This window comes from Equus przewalskii, chromosome 19 (genome assembly GCF_037783145.1).
Source record: "Equus przewalskii isolate Varuska chromosome 19, EquPr2, whole genome shotgun sequence".
In the NCBI taxonomy this organism is placed as follows: Eukaryota; Metazoa; Chordata; class Mammalia; order Perissodactyla; family Equidae; genus Equus; species Equus przewalskii.
The window spans coordinates 29,926,302-29,939,960 of record NC_091849.1 but is presented as its reverse complement, the minus strand read 5'-3'; the positions used below and the strand labels follow the sequence as shown (position 1 = coordinate 29,939,960).

Genomic DNA, 13,659 nt, shown 5'->3' with positions numbered 1-13,659 from the left:
TAATTTCTTTAGAGTAACATTCTTAAGCCCTTGCAAGTTAACAGAAAGTTTTTATGAAAAGTAGCTATTTCCCAAAATAGACAAGGTAATGAGAAGAGTGGATCTTTTTACATCTTACATTTTTGCAAGTCTCTTTCTTGTCTGTCTCATTAGAAGACCACTGGATCTTCATATTTGCTCTGCATTTAATCTGCTATTTTGGTTGAAGTATATGAAAAAAAAGTACAGCCTCACACAAATGTGTAGGAGTAGTACTTTTAATAACTTTTTCAGATAATTGTGAATATTCCACTCTGATACTAAAATAAAACTACACCAGTGGTAGTTTCTCAATGGTTATTTGCAGTGGAACCTGAAACAGTATCATTGAATATTTCCTATTCTGTTACATTAAAATCCACAGGCCTATTTTACATACTGAATGGCTCTTATTCTAATGTATGATTTAAAGTAATGTATTGTTTCCCTAGTTATATAGATCTTCTCTTATTGATGCATTTAGCTAGAAATTATCAAAATATCACATTTGTTAATATTACCACAGATCTCACCGGGAAAGTCTGTCAGTACTGGGAAGCTGTCCAGCTTACTTGGTGGACACAAGTTTTCCAAAATTCTGGTTTTCTCTTGAGAGCTTCCTTTTGATCAAGGCAATAAGTACTGTCAGTGGATTTTCTTGAAGGGAGAAGCTCACATTCATTTTGAAAAGTGTATGACAAATAATCAAGACTAATCATAGTTTCTGTCATTCATTCTTTCAAGTGAAACTGGTATTCGATAGAAAAGAGGCTAGCTGAATTCACTCAAATTATTCTCCTCGGGACATAGTATGTTGGAATGTAGCAGACAGGCTTTATGTGTACTTCCCACATCATCATATAAGATATTTTTAAAATGTGGATTTAAGGATAATGATTTGGTAAAGATAATTTTTACTGCTTCAGGGCATTTTAAAGTGAAAGTGTTTTGTTTTTTCTGCAAGTAAGAGGTGGTGGAGGTAACTACTATTGCAGTTTGGCACCATGGCCTCCATTCTTACTGAGTTTTACCTCAGCAAATGTCAACATAGTGAGAAGGCGAATGATGTCTAGTAATAACATGAAGAGTTTTGACTCATGGATCCATGAAAGGATCTCGGGGACTGCAAATGTTCCACAGACCACACTTGGAGAACTGCTGTTCTAAATAAACCAGGGAGAGTCTCCCGGTGGGTCCCCACCTTTGCCTCCCCTTCATTTCCCAGAATCCCTCTCACTGAGTTGGACTCCCCACCTCCCAAAATTTAGCTTAGAGCATTGTCCCCAGTCTCTGCTAGAAGAGAACTCACCCTCTAGAAATTGGATGCCAGAATGTGTCCTCAGTCTGGGAAGTGAGGTGGAGGGACAGGTGTTTCCCTTTGGAACTAGAAACAATTTGTGCCTGAAGACACCAGACCCACTGATGACCTATGTTGGTTTTGCTGTATATCAGCTTAGGATGTATTCATATCTCAGACAGAAATCTGACATATCTCTAAGAGAAATGATATTGGGCCTTTCCTTTTACCTGGGTCTCATGCATCTGACTTGAGGCCTACAAAGTATGAAGAGCAGTACCGTCCAATAGAATGTTCTGTGATGAGGGAATTGTTCTCTATCTACACTGTCTAATATGGAAATCAGAAGCAACATGTGGCTATTGAGCACTTGAAATATGGCTACTGTGCTGAGCAGTTGAAATTTTAGTTTTATTTACTTTAAATTTAAATAACCATATGTAGCCAGTAGCTACCATATTGGACAGTGTGTATCTAGAATGTTCTTAGTTTTCAGTCTCCTCCCCCAACAGAGATACTGTGTGACTCAGAGGTTGATGTCTATTAAAATTATCTTCATGTGGGGGTCATGGATTTGTCCATGTGGGTCTTAGACATATCCTTAAAATACAGCAAGCCCAAGAACTTGAATTAATTTGTATTTTAAAAATAGAGCATATAGACATTAACCAAAATATGATTTATCAAATCCATGTCATAAGTATTCAAAGATGCCCGTCACTGGAGCTAATCCTTGTGTATATTACATTGGGACTCTTGGTGGTGTTTTCATTAACCTGGTAAATAAGCAGGCACGTATGTTTTCACTTAGCCCCAGAGAAAAGATTTATTGAACACAACGTATATTGACTACCTTGTAGGCCCTGTACATACTTGTAAAATTATAGAGCAGAAGATGTAAACCTTAGAATGCCACCACCTTAGAATTCTTCACATATTGCTCCTTTCCATAATTTCCCCCAAAGTTCAAACAGTTCCATTTCCGTTCACCCTTGGACCGCTCTCCTGGAGGAAAATATACATTAAGTTTTTACAGTTGTGGAATAGAGAATTCTCTAAGCATGACCCAAAGATGAAAAACCATAGAGAAAAACATAAAACAACTCTCTGTCAACCACACACTCACAACATATGAACACATGCCCATAATCAAATACAAGTAAAAAATTTTGACAGACAAAGGGGTAATAACATGCCTCAATGTTCTTCAACCAAAGACCACCAGGAGCACATCTGTGGGCAGCCAAGTTGGGTTTATTACTTGTTGCTGTGAGGGAGAGCACACAGCATCAGGGACCAGTGGGCATGTCAGTGTGAAGGAGTTAGAATCTATATAGGATTTGGGCTTTGGTTGGGTGATTTGGGGGAGGGTCTATAGAAACAGAGGCTCACTCTAGGTTGGGTGTTGTCTGGAAGTGGGGCCAATTCTATGATTGGGCATCTCAATAAATGTTATCTGCTGACAGGGCCGACTAGAGCAAGGATAAAGCTGTGACTGGAAAGAAGCAGCAGTCGCCCATATGAGCCAGCACGGGGAGATGTTTGGTATTTTGTGAGTTGCACAGTGCCTTGTTTTTGTCGGTGCTGAGACAAAGTGCTGTAGTGGTCTCATTTTGTCTCACTTTTACCTGTTCTCAGAGTGTCCTTGTCTAATGTTGATGTTCTGTGAGATGACCTGTGTCCAACAGGAGAATAACTGGTCCAGCTGTGAGTATCAGGCTGCCTTCTGCCCACACTGAGGCCTTGCTGTAAGTGTCAGACCAGTTCCTGATGCTGGGGCTCCTTTTTATTTGTAAATTCAATATTTTAAAATAACTACAACTCAATCAAAAACTAATTAAAGAATATTAGAAAACAATTTGGAAAAGAAGAAATGACAATATCAAACAAATATATTAAATAAATAAATGGCAAACAAAGAGAATGCAGAATAAGAAATGGGAATCAAAATTACAATCTACCAGCTTGGCAAAGATGAAAGTAAGTGATGAGAGTATCAACCAGAGGGCAGGGAGAATACACTGTCATAAAGATTGATGGGGTTGAAAACTGGTGCAAAATCTCTAAAGGATGCTTTTGAAAAATGTCTCAGCAATTTAAATGTGCTTACATTTTGACACAGAAATTTCTCTTTTAAAAATTTATTCTAAGAAGATAATCACACATGTTCTTAAAAGTATATATTCAAGGATGTTTCTTGATTATGGTTTATAAAAGCAAAGAATGAAATTTACCTAAATGCTATGATCACTATAATGATGGTAATTATGACTAGAAGAACACTTAATATGTCTCAGGGATTAATGCCATATGATATACATAGAAGGTCAAATTTAATCCTCAAAGCAAACCCATGAGGCTCCCAACATGTGATCCCTTTGTATGAACAGGGAAAGGGAGACTCCAAGAGGTTTAGGAGGTGATAGACTGAAGGTTGAACCCAGGGACTTTCTCTTAGAGGCCTTGTTGACTTGTCTCCCATTGGTTCCCTGTCCCTCAGGTGGTGGATATGACTCTGCACTCCATGCAAGTGAATTGTTGCAGTGTTCCAGAATACTCTGTGATGGGCTGCCAGACTCAGAGCTAGGAGGATATTCAAGGGGCAATGTGACTTAACTGCCCAAGACAGGGTAAAGTCCATCAACCAGTGTATATTTCAAGGCCTCCAGTGAATCAGGATCAGCTAGACTCTCGAGATACAGTGAAGAGCAAAAGAAGACCCTTGTGATATGACTCTGGCATTGTCCTGAGCGAAATGGACATTTAGCAGAAATGACAAAGATAAATGAAATCACTACTGAGCAAGTGCTGTGAGGAAAACGTTCATGATGACCTGAAAGCAGAGAACCAGAAGAACTGACCGGTTCCCTACCACTACTATCAATAATATCTAAAAGATGGAAAAGATACATGGTATATGAAACAAGAAAGAATTATATAAAATTATATACAGTCATAGAGCAAGAAAGAGCTCTTGAAAATTAAAAATATGATCATAGAAATGAATAACTCAATAGCGGAACTGGGAGATTAAAGTCATACTCCCATGAGGTAGTACAGATGGAAAAGTCACGGCAAGTAGGAGACAAGACCTAGAAGAATATTAATCTATCAGTCGAGGGATTCCAACACGTTAGTAATACCAGTTTCAAAAAGAATGGAGAGTAGGAAGTAATAAGAAAAAATTGAGAAAATTTCTCAGAGTTTACAGACAAAAATTTACATTTTGAATGTCCTAACCAAGTTCTCACTACACTAGATGAAAACGGACCCACACCGTGACAAACACAATGGAATTTCTGAGAGAAGATGGAAAAGCAAGTCCTTGAAAACTTTAAGAGGCAACAAACACAGGGCTGGAGGCTAGCAGACACTGCAGCAATGCCTTCCAGATTCCAAGGAAAACATATTCCAAGGCGGAGTTCTATACCAAGTCAAGATGTGAGTAAGGGCTGGGGCAGCCTAAACGTAATTCAGATGTTTAGGGTTTCAATATTTTACTTTCCACATTCCCTTCCTCACGATACTGCTAGGCAATGTGGGGAACAATGATGGAGAAAACGAAAAAAGGGAGAAAAGTCAGATGCAGGCAACAGGGGAGCTAGGACAAAGGAGAGACAAAAGGAGAAGGAGATCCAGGATGTCAGTCCTGCCCCAGGTGTGCAGAGAACCAGTCCACGTGGGGCAGGGCTGAGGGCTGTGGGACAGGTGTGTTCACAAAGAGGAAGTTGGTGGATTGTCAGGGGTGCTTGAATATATTCATGGACATTTAGACTCTGGAGAGAGTAGTGGAATCATTTAGTAATGAATACAGAAACTAAGCAAATCAGGAAACAAGGTATCTCTTAACTCTAGGGAACATAAAAAGTTGATTCAAGACAGGAAAAGTAATCATAGTCTACAAAATGCTCAGTCGTCACTAGTGTTTACGTGGTCATAATGCAAACACGGCACATTGAGCTAATCAAAACTGTAAAGTAATTACATTGGGTGGATGGCGGTGTGTGAAAGAAAAGCCAGTTTACTAAAGACGATGAATAAAACTGAATAACACAGAAGGAGTATTGGAAGTATTCTGTTTAAAGGCATAGAAGTAACAATCAGAGAATCAGCAAAAAGAACTGAAACAAGTTGTCTGTGAGATTCAGGAAAAGGGCAGGGGAGTGGGGCATCTGTCTTCCTAACAAGCCTTGTGGAAGCACTGGACCTTTTAAACTCTGTGCAAATGGATGTTTAATAAAAATAAAAAGACAACATGGTGGGTGAGAGAATAGACTCTGGAATCATCCTCCCAGGAGCATCCTAGAAATGGGGGAGTGGCTGGAAGGAGACATGGGATTGAGAGGGGGATTTTTGTGGGAGGATTTAGTTTTGATTTGTTTAGTTTCTTGCTTTCTTTTCTTTTAAAATGGGAGCTATTACAGCACGTTTGTATGCAGGAATGAAGGAGCCAGTAGAGAGCAGGAGGTTGATGCAGGGGAGGGAGGGGACCTGATCCTGTGCCCCAGCTGAGAGGTGGCCTTACAGGAGCAGGACCATCCATCATCACTGCTGTGAAGGCAGAGGATACAGGTACAGATGTGGAGTGTGGGGGGATGATGGCGCAGTTCTCACCTAGTCCTTCTTTTCTCTGAGTGAAAAAAGAAATAAGCTCATTGCCTGAGAGTGGGGAGTGGGGAGGGAGGGGGGCGATTGAGGAGGGAGGAGAAAGTGAGAAATGGACCCCTCAGGAGGTGTGAGAGTGAACTGCCTCAGGGAATGGCATCTGGAGAGAGCAGGGCTGTGGATCACTGAGCTCTGTGCTCATCAATTTAGAGAGAGAGTTCCAGCACTGGGGCAGCAGCAGGAGGATACATAATAGACCAGGAGAAACTGCAACAGAATATCTCCAAGTGTGAGGAGTATAGTTATTATTACTTTATCACTTATAATTTTTAACATTTTATAATGTTCCTATGGTGAATATACATTATATCAGATATATTATACATAATACATATACATCATAATCAGAATATAAAAGCTTTGTTTAAATTTTAAAAGGGATCCAGATGGGTAGGAAAAGCCAGAGCTCGGGGCTCAGAGCTGGAAGTGCTGGGCTCCGTGTCTGGGCAATGAGCTCACAGAGCCTTTTCTCCATCTCTCAGGACGCTGTTCTCTGTGGAGGCCAAGCAGGATCCTCCTTCCCTTCTTTTTGGGGTGTGGTCGTTTATTAGCATCTTGTCAGCTCTTTGATGCTTTTAAGAAGATAGTTTTGTAGTTTACTTGGCATTTTTAGCTATTTTCAGTGGGAGGATTGGTCCATATAATCTAGCCCACCTTTTTCAGAAATGGAAATTCTAAGGCAAAATAGTTAAGTGAAAAGATCCTCAAGTACAGGATCAGAATCGGAGTCTTAAATCACGATCTGAGGGTGATCTTGAGGCGGGGTCGGTGAGCCGAGGAGTCGAAAGAAGGATTTCTTGGACTCTCAAGGTCTGGCGGTGGTGTTCTTTTTATTTAGAGAATAGTGTGGAATAGCATGGGGACAGGACCCATGGGCAGTCAGAGCTCCTGCTGCTGCCCTGAGTTGAGGGTTAGGGCTAATTTTATAAGGCATGGGTGGGTACATGACTTATTTTTACTGGAAAAAGAAAAGATGATGTAAAAAGTCATTAAATGATTTCAGTGCAGATGGGGTCTGGTTATTGTGCGGTCATATAACTTTTAGATACGAATCTGGCCATATAGATTGGCATGTAGGTGAGGATGCCCTGGGCTTCTCTCCCTGGGGCAGCCCTAATTCATACCATAAAAAAAATCCACCGGGTCATATAGTTTGGCATGTAGGCCAGGTCACCTTGGGCTTCTCTAGCTGGGGCAGCCTTAATCCACATCAATCTGTCAAGTGTTTTACAAGTTTAAGGAATTTTAATGTAATTTACTTTTGAAAACATTATGCACACACGAGAGAATTCAAATGGTACTCAAGAATATACAAAAATACATAAGTCACTTCCTCCATTCCCCATCTCCCATTCACCCAAGTCCTCTACCCAGAAATCATCACAGTCAGCAATTTCTCATTTCTATTCCCAGAAAAATGTATGTATGCATTAATGTATACTGTTATGTCAGTAAAAGGGCTCAGGTGACAGACTGGGAGAAAATATCTGCAAATCACATATCTGATAAGGGTCTTGTTTTACAATATATATAGAACCCTTAGAACTCAACAATAAGAAACCAAATAATTACATATGAGCAAAAGTCAGAACAGACACCTTCCCAAAGAAGATACATGAATGGCTAATAAGCATATGAAAAGATGCTCAACATCATATGTCCTTAGGGAAATGCAAATAAAAACAACAGAGATAACCATTACACACCTATTAGAACATCCTGAATCCAAAAACTGCTGATGCCAAGGGCTAACCCGGATGTGGAGCGGCAGGAGCCCTCATGTACTGTGGGCGGGACACAAAGCCGCACAGCCGCCATGGAAGGTATTCAGCAGTTTCTTATAGAGCGAAACATCGACTTACCACGCAGCCTGATCACTCTCCTAGGTATTCACCTACTCCTTTGAAAACCCACATTTGCATAAAAATCTGCATGCAATGTTTATAGAGGAACACCCCTTAAGTGTGGGCTACATATAGTGACTGACTTCCTTCTAAAGACCACTGTATAGAAAGGGAGGGGAAAAAGAAAAAGGAATTCACAGGGAGAAACACGACCTCAGCCAGGTGGTGAAGGTTAACACCATCAGTGATCAATCAAGTGGGTATTATATACCCTTGATATGTTGTGTTGAGAATGGCACCTCACCTCTGTTGTCTTCTTCCCAAAAACCCCAGAGCCCCGGTCAACCAAAATCAAACTGAGAGACAGTCTACAGTATAGCTGAGGAGCGCTCCTCAAAAATGTCAAGGTCATCACAAACAAGGAGTGTGAGAAACTGTCACAGCCAGAGGAGCCTGAAGGAGATGTGATTGGCACTTAAGGTGGTATCATGGATGGGATCCTGGAACAGAAAAGAGAAAGTAATGAAATCCAAATAAAGTATGGAGTTTAAAAATTTTATTTTTCCTTTTTCTCCCCGAAGCCAGCCAGTAAATAGCTGTATTTTTTTAGTTGTGGGTCCTTCTAATTGTGGCACGTGGGATGTCGCCTCAGTATGGCCTGATGAGCGGTGCCACATCTGCGCCCAGGATCCCAACCGGGGAAGCCCTGGGCCTTGGAAGCGGAGCGCGTGAACTTAACCACGCGGCCACGAGCCGGCGCCAAGGATGGAGTTTAATATCAGTATTGCTTCATTAGCTGTGACAAATATACGATAGTGATATACACGTTAATATCAGGGGAACTGACTGTTTGACATACAGGAACTGTGTACTAACTTTGCAACTTTTCTGTAAATTTCAAGCTACGTATTCTAAAAGAGATTATTTTTGAAAGTAGACCTCAGAAAAGGAATAGGGAGTGGAAGAAAAACATGATCTACTTTTCAGTTTTGCAGAGTGTTGTCATCAAGGGGCTGGAGAGAGGGGTTGTGGGAGAAGAGATGGGAGCCTCAGACGCAGGGCAGGGCTCCAGAGCTCCCCTCTCCTCCAATCCCTGCCCCACCCCCAAGCCTGAGCCCAGGGCTGCTCAGAAGGCATCTTCATCCCCCATTGATGTCCATCCTCCAAGTCAGCCACCTCTGCCTGATCAGACCACAGCCCATCCTCTGCCCTGGCTGTGGGAATAGGAGAGAGCAGAGCAGTGGCGCCCTCGTGTGGCCACAGGACTGAGGACAGAAGACCAGAACTCCCCTTTGGCCTCTTCCCCAGGACCTCCCCAGGGTCTTCCTGGGCTCCCAGCAGCAGGACAAGGCTGTGCACACAAGGGGGAGCCCCCATCCAGTGTCAGGTTCAAAGTCGGAATTGTTTCCCAAAATACATGCTGACATAGACGCTTCCCTCCCCCTGAATGACCATGGACTTTGTCCTCAGGTAGCAGCAAGATCTCCAGGCTGTACCAGCTAGTTCCAGGTTGGGGTGGAGCCCACAAACATACTGGGTGCCCTCAGTCTCCTGGATGAGGCCTTGAACCCTGGAGATCATGTCACTTGTTCCTGCTGCTGCTTCCAGGGTGAACTCTCCTCCTCCAGGGAATCAATTCTGGGTTCTCCATCCCTCGGATGGGGTGAAAGAGGGGGACTAGGAGGAAGAGATCCCTAGGATAATGGCCTAAGAAGATAAGGAAGCACCTGAAGGAGTGAGGAGAGAGAGGAAACAGTGACATTAGGGGGATGAGGCCAACGGCAGTGGAAGGGGAGGAACCAGGAAGGAAAGGGGCAGAGGAAGCAGTCAGCCTAGTGAACACCTGTGCAGGGCGGGATGGGTTCTGTGTGGGGAGAGGCAGGGAGACTCCTGGCTGGGGCACTGAGGTCTCTATTTTCACCTGGATGGTAATTACACAGTTGTCAGCTCTGTAACTGTTCAGTAGCTACACTTAGGTTTAGGCATTTTTCCATACTTACAGGTGTGGTATAACTCAAACACAGAAGAAAGAGAAAAGAAAAGGAGAGGGGAGTTGATTATGGGGTTTCCCCTCTTCCAGAGCAAGATCTTCCCCTCAACCCCAACCCTTTATGCTGGGATGACAGGGTGAATCAAGGAACTGAGAAGAGGCGAGGGCAAGTCCTGTGCCACTCTGGAGAGGACAGTCCTGGCCTTGATTCCGGGGTTTCCAGGGTCCAGCTTCCTGCACAATTACTTTACAGCTGCATCCAAGTCCATTCCCATTTCACAGCCCTCAGCTACCTTGACACCTTCTCTTTATTTGCTAAGACAGCAGGAATCACTGCTCCAAGAAGAATGGGCCGGGGTCCTCGGACAGGGAGCTTTCCAGCTGCGGGAAGCTGTGGAGATGTTCTTGGAGCGTGGAGGGCAGACTTGGGGTGAAGCCTGGAGACTACAGTGGGCTACAAGGAGATGACGGACCAGTTGGAGCCCAGGCTTCTGCCTGACATTTCCTCCTGAACCCCTATGTGTCCCTTACCTCTTGCCAGGCCTCCAGAACCCACATTGTCCAAACATCATACCCAAGGATGCCAAAGTTGGACCCTTTTGTCCAGGTGTCAGACCATTCACCCTCTTGGAGCCTGGAGGGCAGCACCTCCCTCCTCCCCATCCCCTAGAGCACAGGACCCAGCGTCCTGCCTCTTCTTCCCCTTCCTGGACCAGAGCAGACAGGGACCTGCTGTCTCGGTCTCTCACACCTCACTCCCTGCCACCTTCAAACCCCCAAATTAAAGGTCTTGTGATCCTGGACTGAAAACTAATTTCTGGACATGACAAATCACCTCAGGCTTTGGGGTTGCAGGTCAGGGTAGGGCTCCCCAGGGTACCACAGGCTGCAGCTGAGCCACGCCTTCCTGCTGGGCAGAATCAGGGCATTCTGGACTTAAGTTTACTCACCGGGAGGACTGCACTTTCTAAAACCCCACGACCTGGCTGGGTGCCCCTCCTGAGTGCAACGGTCTGCAGAGGCAGCTGGTGGTCTGGCTTAGTCCTTGGCCTTGTGCTTTTGGATGCATGGGAAGTGCAGAGGGGCTCTGTGTGGCCTTCTGTCTGCTTGGCTCTGGCCTGGGATGAGCTAGTGAGCAGCTCCTCCCCCTCCCAACTGAAAGAGACACCCCCTCCCCCAATCACTTCCCAGGGAAGCACTCACCTCTCCTGTGTCCATCTCAGCTTTGAGGAGATCTGGTCCCCACGCTTCTTCATTCATTAACAAACACTTAGAGTATCTGCTCTGTGCCAGGCACTATCCTAGGTCCTTTGGGATATATCACATCAACTCAGGCAAAATCCCTGCCCTCATGGAGCTTACATGCTGAAAAGAACAGAGTAGGGAAGATGAGGGAACCGGTTGTAATTTTAAATATTATTCTCAGGGGAGGCTTTCCTGAGAGGTGACATTTGAGCTAAGTCCTGAAGGAGGTGAGGGAGTGAGCCCTGTGGTTATAGGGAGGAAGCGTGTTCTAGATCACCCTCTGCACAGACCTGGGGCTCTACTGGGGAAGCACTGAGGCTCCAGCAGGAATGGGAGTGGGCAGACTGCAGGAAGGACTTCCTGTAGAGGAATTGTGGGGATCTGGGTTTGTGTATCTCATGACTTGCTCCCCATTCGTGAGATTCATGGAATCCTGGAGACTGGAGGAGCATGAAGGGCTTGTGAGTGGAGGAAAGTTGGGAGAGGAGGGAGGGAGCTGAGGTAGGATCCTAATTTCTCTTGTGATTTCTTCCTTAAACCATCCTAAGTATGAAGTACTTATCATGAAGTTTGAGGTATGTTGATTAATTTCCAAATACTTGGGGATTTTCCAGATATCTTCATGTTACGGATTTCTAATTTAACGTCCTTATAGTCTGAGGAGACACTCTTATGATTTCAATCCCTTTAAATTTAATGAGACTTGTTTTAGGGCCTGAATGTCACCTATTTTTGTGTATGTCCCAGGTACACTTGAAAAAAATTTTGTATTCTTGCTGGATGTGGTACTCAAAACGTGAATTAGGTCAAGTAGGCTCACAATACGGTTTCAGTCTTCTATATCCTTACTAGTTTGTTGTTTACTTCTTCTATTAATGAGATAGGAGTATTGATCTGTAAATGTAATTGCTAATTTGTCTATTTCTTATTCAGGTCTGCTATTTTATGCTGGATCCCTTGTGAAGCTCAATAGTTAGGTGTTTATACATTTATTACTTTTGTTTTCTTGAGATACTTGTTTTCTTGTGATACTTTGTTTCTTGTGATAATGATATTATCATTATAAAAAATCCTTCTTTGTCTCTAGAGATACTCGTTATCTTAAAGCCTATTTTGCTTCATAGTATCACAGACTTTCCAGTTTTCTTACACTTTCTATTTACATGCCATATTCCTTCACCCTTTAACTTTTAACCCATTTTTGGTTTTGTATTTAAAGTTTTTCCATTATATAGAGCATACAGTCTGTCTTGATATTTATCCAGTCTCTTGTTTTGAATTTTCCTCAATTTATATTTAGTATGATGGTTGATATGGTAGGATTTGGGTCTATCATTTTGCTATTTGTTTTTGAGTGGTCTCATCTCTTTTTCATTCCTGGGCCTCCTTTCCTACCTTCCTTTGCTTGAAGCAAATACTTTTTGTTTATGATTTTATGTCTTCCAGTGGCTTTTTAGCTATCTTTATTTCTATTGGTTTTTTATTGCTGTTGTAAGACTTGAAACTTGTTTAACTTTTCACAATCTACTTAAGGTAACTGAACTACAGACAGGAAAATACAGGAAAGTGGCAGCAATATAGTTCCATTAACCACCTTTATGCTTTGTTGTCATATATATTACATCAATATACATTATTAGCCCAATAATACAGTATAGTACTTTTTTACTTTAAACAGTCGTAAGTCTTTTAAAGAAATTAACAAAAATGTACATAAACAGAATACTATGTAACACCTCTGTTGTTAGTTATTCTGTTCTGCATATGTGAGTTATCATCTAGTGTCATTTCCCTTAAGCCTGGAGTTGTTCCTTTAAAATTACTATATTGCAGGACTAGTAGCAATGATTTCTCTGTTTTCATTTATCTAAAAGTATCTTTACCTTGCCTTCTTTCTCACTACATTTTTATTTCTTAAGGTCTTTACATGAAATGAAATTCACCAGTTTTAGATGTACAGTTAGTTGATTATCAGTAATTGTTTAAAGTCATGCAACTACTACTACAAAGAACATATAGAACAGTCCCCTCATCCTAAAGAGCTGCCTCAGGCCCCGTTGTATTTGATCCTCTCTCCCTACCCCCAGCCCTAGGCAACTACTGATCTCCTTTCAATCTGTAATTGTTAAACTTCCCCTTCCATTAGGCTTTGTCATTATGAAGTGTCTCTCTTTATCTCTGGCAATGTATTCTATTTTGAAATGTCTTTTATTTCTGTTATTAATATTGCCACTTCAGCCTCCTTATGATTGCTGTTGGCATGGCATATCTTTTCCCACCAACTTACTTTCAGCCTGTGTCTTTGTATTGAAAATGCATCTTTTGTAAAGAGCATATACTTGGGCTTTGTTTCTTAATCTATTCTGACAATTTCTGCCTTTTAATTGGAGAGGTGATCCATGTAGTCTATTCTAGTTTTTGACATGAGAGAGACCATGTCTACCATGATATTTTTTAAGTTTTTGGTACTTCTGTTCCTCCTCTCCTGTGATGACTTCTCATCAGAAAACATAGAGCCAGAAAATAGTGAAACAACACTGTTAATGTCTTAAAAGAGAAAAATAATAGTCAACTCAGAGTTCTAAATTCAGCAAAAATAT

At 42.3% G+C, this 13,659-nt stretch overlaps 2 long non-coding RNA genes across 2 annotated transcripts in view; one reads left to right on the top strand and one right to left on the bottom strand.

Annotated features, from left to right (window-relative positions):
- Nucleotides 1–58: 58 nt before the first annotated feature.
- Nucleotides 59–13,659, top strand: part of LOC139077459 (uncharacterized) — a 186,965-nt gene continuing 173,364 nt past the window's right edge. The window contains exon 1 of the long non-coding RNA XR_011530008.1: nt 59–4,961. This is a non-coding gene — a long non-coding RNA (uncharacterized lncRNA). The remainder of the gene's footprint in view (nt 4,962–13,659) is intronic.
- Nucleotides 2,116–11,565, bottom strand: LOC139077461 (uncharacterized). The gene is made up of 2 exons (XR_011530010.1): nt 11,018–11,565; nt 2,116–8,324 (listed from the first exon to the last, which is right to left on the bottom strand). It is a non-coding gene; the product is annotated as an uncharacterized lncRNA (long non-coding RNA).